Source organism: Berghia stephanieae, chromosome 10, assembly GCF_034508935.2.
Source record: "Berghia stephanieae isolate SIO BIC M18660-M18661 chromosome 10, UCSD_Bste_1.3, whole genome shotgun sequence".
NCBI lineage: Eukaryota > Metazoa > Mollusca > Gastropoda > Nudibranchia > Aeolidiidae > Berghia > Berghia stephanieae.
Genome location: NC_088369.1, coordinates 35,418,493 through 35,428,492, shown reverse-complemented (window position 1 = coordinate 35,428,492; position 10,000 = coordinate 35,418,493). Strand labels below are relative to the sequence as shown.

Sequence of the window (10,000 nt, the reverse complement as noted above, 5' to 3'; positions counted from 1 at the left end):
TTGTGGAATGACAATCACCTTAGGATCGGAAGGTCCTGGGTTCGTGTCCTGCTCTGAGCGGCGCATTATTGAGTCCTTGGAAAAGACTCTTTGCTACTCACATTCTCTCACTGTATTCAAACGTAAATGAGTACCTGGTCGTCAATATTGTCTCTGTTCGACAAAGAAAATAGAATATTATCGCCTTTCAGGCCTCATGTCTCGTCCTACATGTTAAATGTAAGAACCCCCTTATAAAGCGCTTTGAGCACGTTTAATGGAAATTGCGTATATTAACTCACTCAACCCTAACACCGACTATATCCGTAATTTACCCTGGTTACTTTTACCCCATGCCAATTTATTACATTTTCCGAGACAAATTATAGGCGTAATATCAAAGCTAATGTTTTTAGTTTTTACATGTTAATGGTAGTTGAATAAAGCTATCTATATATTCTCATTTCAAATACATTTTTTTTTCCAATTTTGAAAAGTAGCAACAATCTCTAGGATTGAATGAGTTAAAGCTCGAGTTTTTAAATAACCTTTTCGGTTGCCATGCAAGCTACTCCTTTACACGTATATCCAATGTAAAGCGACTTACTCAAGGACACAAAACTCGGGTTTAAGTTTTAAGATCATTGTCACTTATCTTCTCTCTGACTATGCTCATGTCATTGGAATTCTTACGACAGAACGAGTTTTTTTTATACCAAGGGAGTTAATGATAAATATTGTAACTGACAATTCAATATTTACACAGTTGCGTCCCTTTTGATATATTGTTGTGTTACTCAGGAACTACTGTAAATTTGATCATAAATAAATTGATAAAATGAATAAATATAGATATAATAGATCGAAAGATTGATAATCAAAAAAAAAAAAAAAAAAAAAACCCCAAAAAACAACAAACAAATAAACAATAGAATAAATTAGATGAAAATATAAATTATAGTATATGAACGCTGGCCCTTGCGTTGTCTCCCAACTCGGTTAAGGCACTTTGCACCCACTAGTTCTATCGGTTTTAGTATCAGATGTTCATGGGTACTTGTCAGGACACACACAGCCTTGGCACTTGTTCATAGTTGTGCGCTATATGTTCTAGGGGTATGACACTCGCTTTCGGATAGGAAGGTTCTGGGTTCGAGCCTCGCTCGGCGCATAGTTGAGTCATTGGAGAAGGTTCTTTACGCACATTCTCTCACCGTACTCAGGTGTAAAACGAGTACCTGGCCGTTAACAGCGTTGTCTCTGTCCGAAAAAAATTGTAACATCGCCTGACAGACTCATGTCCCGTCCTAAATGTTAAATGTTGCTGTTGGCCAGGGACCCCTTGTAAAGCGCTTTAAGCACATTTAGTGAATATGGCGCAATATGAAAATTCATTTTTAAAAAATCACATGCAGTGATTGATATAATAAGAATAGATTGTCCTTCAGATTTATAAGGCGTTAGTGTTGATCTTGATTCACTTTGCGTTATTCAGTCTGAATCAATTGCTTGCTATCATGTGGATAAGACACTAGTCTCTTGCAATTTATATTTTGCCAGATCGAACAATGGTGGGAGATTCCCATGCCCAGGGCAAAAGTTGGAAGATCATCATACATTTCTCTAAAAAAACTGGAAGGAAATGGAAAATTGGAAAAGCAATGAACTTAATTGAAGATCTTTAGCTGGAATATATATATATATATATATATATATATATATATATATATATATATATATATATATATATATATATATATATATAATCGGTCACACACAGAAGAATTGACACCAAAGATGAAAGAAATGGTGGTCGGAAACATCTGTTAATTAAGCAAAAAGAAACATGGTAATTCACGAGATTAGAAAAGAGGATAATCAAATTATAAGGGTTTAGAAAGCAGTCGAGCAAAGCCGGCAAGGGCAATGAATAACTTGGGGAAAATGACCTCCAACCTAGCCTTATAATGTAATTGACGAGATAACAAATTTCACTGTGCATGGTGACAATAGATAGAACGAAATTGACGTCACTCACATATTTGTTATTGTTTTTAACCTGCCTTTTTTATGAGTAGTTCTCACTAATTTATGTCAATCAGATCAATCGTTTAAGGCGACACATGGTTTTGTGTGATTGGTACGTTTTATCTGGATGGCGGATGTTATGAGTTTTTTGGATAACGCATAGCACCATCAGGCATAAATAACAATCCGTACAAGGGTTTTTCCCCCTGCCAAATGCGAAGTTGCCGAGTGGTTAAAGCATTGCTCCGTGATCCGGAAGGTCCCGGGTTCGAGCCCCGCTTCATTCATGTTCGTGTTTTTTTAAAACATTGGGCAAGATTATTAACTCACTTTCTCACTTGTACAACATGGGTGATCCCTGTTAACATCAGACATCCTGTTTGATGGATTATCTATATGCCTTCATAGAATACCTAGGCGACGGAATCTTATGGCGCCGTTGCGAAAGGGTGTAATTTCTTTTGTTTAAATGCATATGAATGATTAAGAAATAATAAGGCTAAGGCCTAAGGCTTATTTTTTGCTTGACTCAATCGAAAAATCAATGCGGCACGGAATTTTAAAGCAAATTTTGACAAAAGAGTGTCATCTCTCTCTCTCTCTCTCTCTCTCTCTCTCTCTCTCTCTCTCTCTTTCTTTCTCTCTCTCTCTCGATCTCTCTCTCTCTCTCTCTCTCTCTTTCTTTCTCTCTCTCTCTCTCTCTCTCTCTCTCTCTCCCTCTCTCTCTCCCCTCTCTTGTATATATATATATATATATATATATATATATATATATATATATATATATAATATAATAGATAATATATTATATATATATATATATATATATATATATATATAGTATGCGCTTGGCTAAGAAGCTCACAACATTGTCATCCGGAAGTTTAACGGACCAACACACAAAACTATGTGTATCCTTGAACGTTTATAGTCTGGATAATACAGTTTAGGGAGCATTACTCATAAACGCGGATGGCAAAAACAATAACAAAGACATGAGTGACGTCAACTTCATACTATCTATATAGATAGTATGCAGATGACGTCACTCAGGCCTTTGTTATTGTTTTTGCCATCCGCGTTTGTGAGTTGTTCTCACTAAACTGTATTAACCAGACTATAAACGTTCATGGTTACACAGAATTTGTGTGTTGGTCCGTTATACTTCCGGATGGCAATGTTGTGAACTCCTTGGCCAAGCGCATTCTATCTATATGTGTGTATGTTTGTGTGTGTGTATTTCCATTAGTGTGTGTTTGTACGACCCCATGATACAGGTTAGTTATCGTACAGTCGCCACTTAGCTCCCATTCAGCACTCAACCCAATCATGCGAGGAGGCACTTGATCTTCAGGCTCGGCAACTTTACCAGGGCTTAGTTAGTGTACACTGCCAAATTTTATCTTTTCAATGAAAGACAGTTTTAATTGAAACTTGAAACCCTTTTCTAGCCGTTCAATAAATGTGAAAACAAAATTCCGATATGGATAATTGACCATATATTATTCTCTCATTCTGAAATTTTGTCTTGGTTATAAATCTATTATTATTATGTATTACTATTCTTCTTCTTCTTCTTCTTCTTCTTCTTCTTCTTCTTCTTCTTCTTCTTCTTCTTCTTCTTATTATTATTATTATTATCATCATTATTGATATTTATTATTATTATTATTATTATTATTATTATTATTATTATTATTATTATTATTATTATTATTATTATTATTATCATTATTATTATTACTATTATTATTAATTATTATTATCATCACTATGTACCGGATTTCTGTCTGAAACGAACTATTAGCAGAATGATTGATTTTCTTACTACTATATCTTTGTTTACTCCATAAATTCTTCTTTTATTATTTCTTTTCGACTTTTTAAGTGGACTAGAAATGCTATTTACTTCATGGTTATAGTTTTCACTGCACATTTCTAGCAATACGTTGGATTATTTCATATTGCTACCTATACCGCTCTCTCTATTTTCTTCTCCTTTCTCTCTCTCTCTCTCTCCCTCTCTCTATCTCTCTCTCTCTCTCTCTATTTTCTTCTCCTTTCTCTCTCTCTCTCTCTCCCTCTCTCTATCTCTCTCTCTCTCTCTCTCTCTCTCTCTCTCTCCCTTTCTCTCTCTCTTTAACAAGAGAAAAAAAGAGAGCAAATTAGTAAAGCTGACTTTTTAGACCAACCTGGGAACAATCGATGGTTCGATTAGTACTTCGCTGATTCCTCTGGTGTCACGCGTGTAAGAAAACAAACACACCCAACGACAATCTGTTCACACACACACACACACACACACACACATACACACATTCTCTCTTGCCTGTATCTCTCTCTCGCACACACACGCGCGCGCGCGCACACACACACACACACACAAACACACACATATATGTATATGTATATATATATATATATATATATATATATATATATATATATATTTAGACATACATATATGCACAAAGTGGAGTACCAACACACAGACACACACACAGACACACACACACATGTACACATATCTATGTAATGCATGCTCACACATACATTATAATCGCGCTTCCACGAGAATTCTATAGAGGTTTTTTTTCCCCTCTTTCTCAAGCCGTCGGCGGTTCATGTTCTATGCGCAAGGCACGGAAGAAAAGAGGCGACCGTTGATTGCTGGTTACTGCAGTCTTATGAAAATAGTTCCATTTACCGTTCCTCTGGCCATTCAAAGCCAGCAAATCAACAAGAACGGATATAAGGGAGTTCCGCGAGGGTTTTCCGTTTCCCTGTCTCTATTACAAAGTTTGTGTTTGTTTTATAGTAACCATTCAAAGTTTAGTTTCTGCTCCGTTAAGTTAACGTTTTGAGACTTGTGATTTTCGCAACTAATTTAACTAAAATGGGAATAATAAATGTGAAATTGTGCAACGGTTTGAGATTTAATTCTTTACATTATGGAATTTCTATTTGAAGTAAGTTCTTTATATTAATGCTTAATAACATTTGTTTACATAGAAAACAATTGAAAGCAACAAGCTGCTAACAGATTTTTCAAAGTCTTTTCCGCTTATAATTTTTATCTTGTTCATTTTGATTTAATTTTATATAATATTTATTTATCAGTTCATTCCTTCATTCATTGATTCATTCAATCATTTATTTGTTTATTAATTTATCTATTGTTTATTTTTCACCACGCTCATCACAGGCCCCTCAGGCGTTTATTAAATCTATCCAACAATTTGGATTAACTGAAAAAAAAAAAAAAATCTTCTACACTGCTAGGAACCCAGAGGGTCGTGGATAGCTCATACGGTAGAGTCACGATCATCCGGAGATGTCGTACCAGTGAGGTCGCGGGTTCGAGCCCTCATCGCCGCCGCGAAATTTTTATTCTCCGTTGTCTTCTGCCACTTTCCTACTCACTTTATTTCTTGTTACATACCTAGGTGCACATATTAGCAGGTATGATAACCGAATGTCATGATGGATTACATTGCCGTAATGGAGAAAAGTTTGCTGTTGGTTTGAGAGTAAGTTTCATAAGAACAATGATGAGCCACATAACATGTTAACAATTTGGGTTATCAGACCTGCAAATGAATGTAACGCTACTATGTACCATACAAGTTGCATGTGAAGGGTTGTGCACAATGTGGTCTAGTGGTATGACACTCGCTTTCGGATCGGAAGGTCCTGGGTTCGAGCCTCGCGATGGCACATAGATGAGTCCTTGGAAAAGACTCTTTACTCACATTCTCCCACCGTACTCAGGTGTAAAATGAGTAATTGGTCGTTAACAGCGGTGTCTTTGTCCGAAATATTGTAATATCGCCTAACAGGCGGCGTGTCCCGTCCTACATCTTAAATGTTGTTGTTGACCAGGTATCCCTTGTAAAGCACTTTGAGCACATTTAGTGGATATTCCTATATGTAAAGCTAAATTATTTATATTCTTCTTCTTCTACTACTACTACTACTACTACTACTACTACTACTACTACTACTACTACTACTACTACTACTACTACTACTACTACTACTACTACTACTACTACTACTAATAATAATAATAATAATAATAATAATAATAACAATAATACCACAGCGACTACTACTACTACTACTACTACTACTACTACTACTACTACTACTACTACTACTACTACTTCTACTACTACTACTACTACTACTACTACTACTACTACTACTACTACTACTACTACTACTTCTACTACTACAACTACTATTACTACTACTGCTACTAATACTACTACTACTACTACTACTACTACTACTACTACTACTACTACTACTATTACTACTACTACTACTACTGATACTACTACTATACTACTACTACTACTACTACTACTACTACTACTACTACTACTACTGCTACTACTACTATACTACTACTACTACTACTACTACTACTACTACTACTACTACTACTGCTGCTGCTGCTACTACTACTACTACTACTACTACTACTACTACTACTACTACTACTATTACTACTACTACAAGAAGAAGTAGTAGTAGCCTTAGTCGTGGTAGTAGTAGTAGTCGTAGTAGTAATAGTAGTAGTAGTAGTAGTAGTAGTAGTAGTAGTAGTAGTAGTAGTAGTAGTAGTAGTAGTAGTAGTAGTAGTAGTAGTAGTAGTAGTAGTAGTAGTAATAGTACTACTACTACTACTACTACTACTACTACTACTACTACTACTACTACTACTACTACTACTACTACTACTACTACTACTACTACTACTACTGTTACTACTATTACTACTACTACTACTACTATTACTACTACTTCCACTACTATTACTACTACTACTACTACTACTACTACTACTACTACTACTACTACTACTACTACTACTACTACTAGTAGTAGTAGTAGTAGTAGTAGTAGTAGTAGTGGTAGTAGTAGTAGTAGTAGTAGTAGTAGTAGTAGTAGTAGTAGTAGTAGTAGTAGTAGTAGTAGTAATAGTAGTGGAAGTAGTAGTAGTAGTAGTAGTAGTAATAGTAGTAGTAGTAGTAGTAGTAGTAGTAGTAGTAGTAGTAGTAGTAGTAGTAGTAGTAATAGTAGTGGAAGTAGTAGTAATAGTAGTAGTAGTAGTAGTAATAGTAGTAACAGTAGTAGTAGTAGTAGTAGTAGTAGTAGTAGTAGTAGTAGTAGTAGTAGTAGTAGTAGTAGTAGTAGTAGTAGTAGCAGTTGTAACAACGGTAGCGACCGCAGCAGCAGTAATTGAAGCAAGTAATAGTTGTAGTAAAACTCAATAGGATCAACCTAAAAATACCAGTGTTTAATAATTCAGACATAAGGGGAGTTCCAAGTCCCCCCGATAATCAGGTCAAGTAATGGGATGCCATTTTTTAAAGTCAATGCCAGCTCATTGATGAGATAGTAGGTGGGGAAGCGTGGCTCAGCGGGATTATCTTCGCCTCATACCATGAAGTAATGGGTTCGAGTCCAACCTGCGGCTTGAGTAGGTGGCCTCGACTTAGCTCATATACGGCGCTTCACTGTGGCTGACGTAAGGGACATTTCAGTCTACCCTTGACATATGCGATAAAGACAAAAAAAAAAGTAGTAGTCCCCCAGAACCAGTGGGCCCATGTAGCCAGAGTTTATCTCGGTTTTTGCAGCGTGAAACGGACAATAGCAATTGCTTAGGTACCGAGTTCGATCGCCCGCCGCTGCTCTGTGTGGCCTGGAGCAAGACACCTCGCCCTAGCTCAATTTGCGGTGCTGCACTGCGGCTGACGCCTGGGTTATTCAAGTCTTCCCTGGGAATAGACCCTAAAGACAAATTTCCCCTATGGGATGAATAAAGGGAATTTTAAAAATATACATCTCAAATTTAGCTCGCGTGACATCCGACGGGTTTTGCCAAATCAGCACACATATTGATAAGTAGTAGGGTAATCTGATCACTTTTATGCATTAAAAAATTATTCCCTTCCGCCCCTCCCTGCATCATGAAATGCCATCGCCTAGGTATACCACAAAGGAATATTATAGATAAACCATCAAATAAAAGTCTGATGCCAACAGGAATCACCCATGTTGTCCAAAAGTGAGCACATTGAGGTTTAGTAATCTAACTTTTATGGGACAGCTTGGCTCAGCGGTACGGTCTTTGCTTCGTACCCAAAAGTACCAAGTTCGATCATCCGCCGCGCTGTGTGGCCTTGAGCAAGTCACCTCACCCTAGCTCACTTTGCGGCGCTGCACTGCGGCTGACGCCTGGGTTATTCAAGTCTTCCCTGGGAATAGACCCTAAAGACAAATTTCCCCTATGGGATGAATAAAGGGGATTTATATATATATATATAAATCTCAAATCTGGCTCGCACGACATCCGACGGGTTTTGCCAAAATCAGCACACATATTGATAAGCGATCGAATGTAGTAGCATCGTGAAATGCCATTGCCTAGGCTTCCATGAAGGAATGTAGATAAACCATCAAATATAAATCTGATGCCAATAGGAATCACCCATGTTGTCCAAAAGTGAGCAAATTGGGGTTTAGCAATCGTACTTTTATGCATACTTACCCAAAGGAAAAAAAATAGTATGATAGCAACCTCAACAAACTGGTGATAGATCTACCCATTTACATACTCCCGCCACCATTTGGTCTTGGAATAGACTACTCATTCTCTGACTGGATGCAATCTAGAAATGGATGAAATAGACATTTGGGTCCTATTAACAACTCATTGAGGTCAAAGAAGCCAGCCGTATTCAGTCTTGATCCATTTCTTCAGAGTAAGTAGCCGATGATAAAGAGATAAAGTAAATCACCTCAGTTCAGTTGCCAAACTGGTCGAACTAATAAATGTGTATTGTGCAGTCAACACCGGATAATTGCAACGCCCAGGAGAAGCAATTTTATTGAAATTAACCGAATGGTGAAAAATGCAGTGTCTCAAAGAAAAAAAACAAACCCCAAATCCCACCAAATATGAAGGCCCGGAATGGTATTATCTCGTACACGATTCGAACTTAGTTCGACTCCATATATACAGTCTAATTATCATTCAGGTTTTCAAGCTTGTCCGACCGGAAGCAAATGGACAGTTCATTGTAAATTTCGGCTCCTTGGGCCTAATGACTCTTAAGTCACAAGTTTTTGTGTTTTGTTCCTTTGAAAAAGAATGTAATAATTTAGTCCTTCAGAGCAATTCGTCCCATGAAACCGGATTTTATTCCGAATTCTTTAGCCGTGAAACAGACAATATCAATTGCTTGTTACATAATTTAGATAGGATGCTAGTCTATCTCAAAGTACTTTCCGCCATATCTAAAAGACCCAGCGACCCAATCATTTGCTTGGTGGATGGAAGAAAAAAATATCGTCTTCACCCGGGATATATCTCGGTCACTTTGCGTGTGAAGCGAGCCCTCTACCAACTGAACTATCGGACTCCCTTTGTAAAAGAATACGTAGCTTACTCTTTTAGAAATATTTCATGTGTTTTATTCATTTGGATTTTTGTGTAAGACTTTTTGGTACTTGTGGTTTGCGTCTGACCACCCATTTCCCAGCTCATTTCTATAGCGGATGGCTATCGATAGTTAAACGTCATTTTGACATGTTTTCATGAATAAATCCATTCATGATTTAGAGTTGTTCCGCCTCTTACCGTCCGCTAAGCGCCTTGTCACGCCTTACGAAAACAAGGGAAATAATATGTCCAAAACAAGCACCATAAGTAATAATGATAATTAAAAAAAGAAAAAGAAAATAAATAATAATAATAAATGTACATTTATATAGAGCTTATGCCGAAGCTTCGAAACGCTTCACATTGACCATCAGTAAAAAAAACCATTACACACTGCATATTTGGACATACGAACAAAAGCTCACACGCTCAGATGGAATGTAGTTGACGTCACTCGGGTCTTTGTTATTGTTTTTTGCCACCCATGTTTATGAGTAATTCTCACTAAGCTGTAATAATTTTACGTGTAGCTGT

At 37.0% G+C, this 10,000-nt stretch overlaps 1 protein-coding gene across 2 annotated transcripts in view; it reads left to right on the top strand.

Moving 5' to 3' along the window:
- The first annotated feature begins 4,638 nt into the window (after window positions 1-4,638).
- LOC144981045 (inositol 1,4,5-trisphosphate-gated calcium channel ITPR2-like) overlaps window positions 4,639-10,000 on the top strand; it is a 219,025-nt gene continuing 213,663 nt past the window's right edge. Inside the window, exon 1 of one of the 2 annotated variants that reach the window (XM_078929133.1) lies at window positions 4,639-4,976. The gene's annotated coding sequence lies outside the window, so the exon portion shown is untranslated. The remainder of the gene's footprint in view (window positions 4,977-10,000) is intronic. The other variant, XM_078929132.1, reaches the window with a different exon arrangement.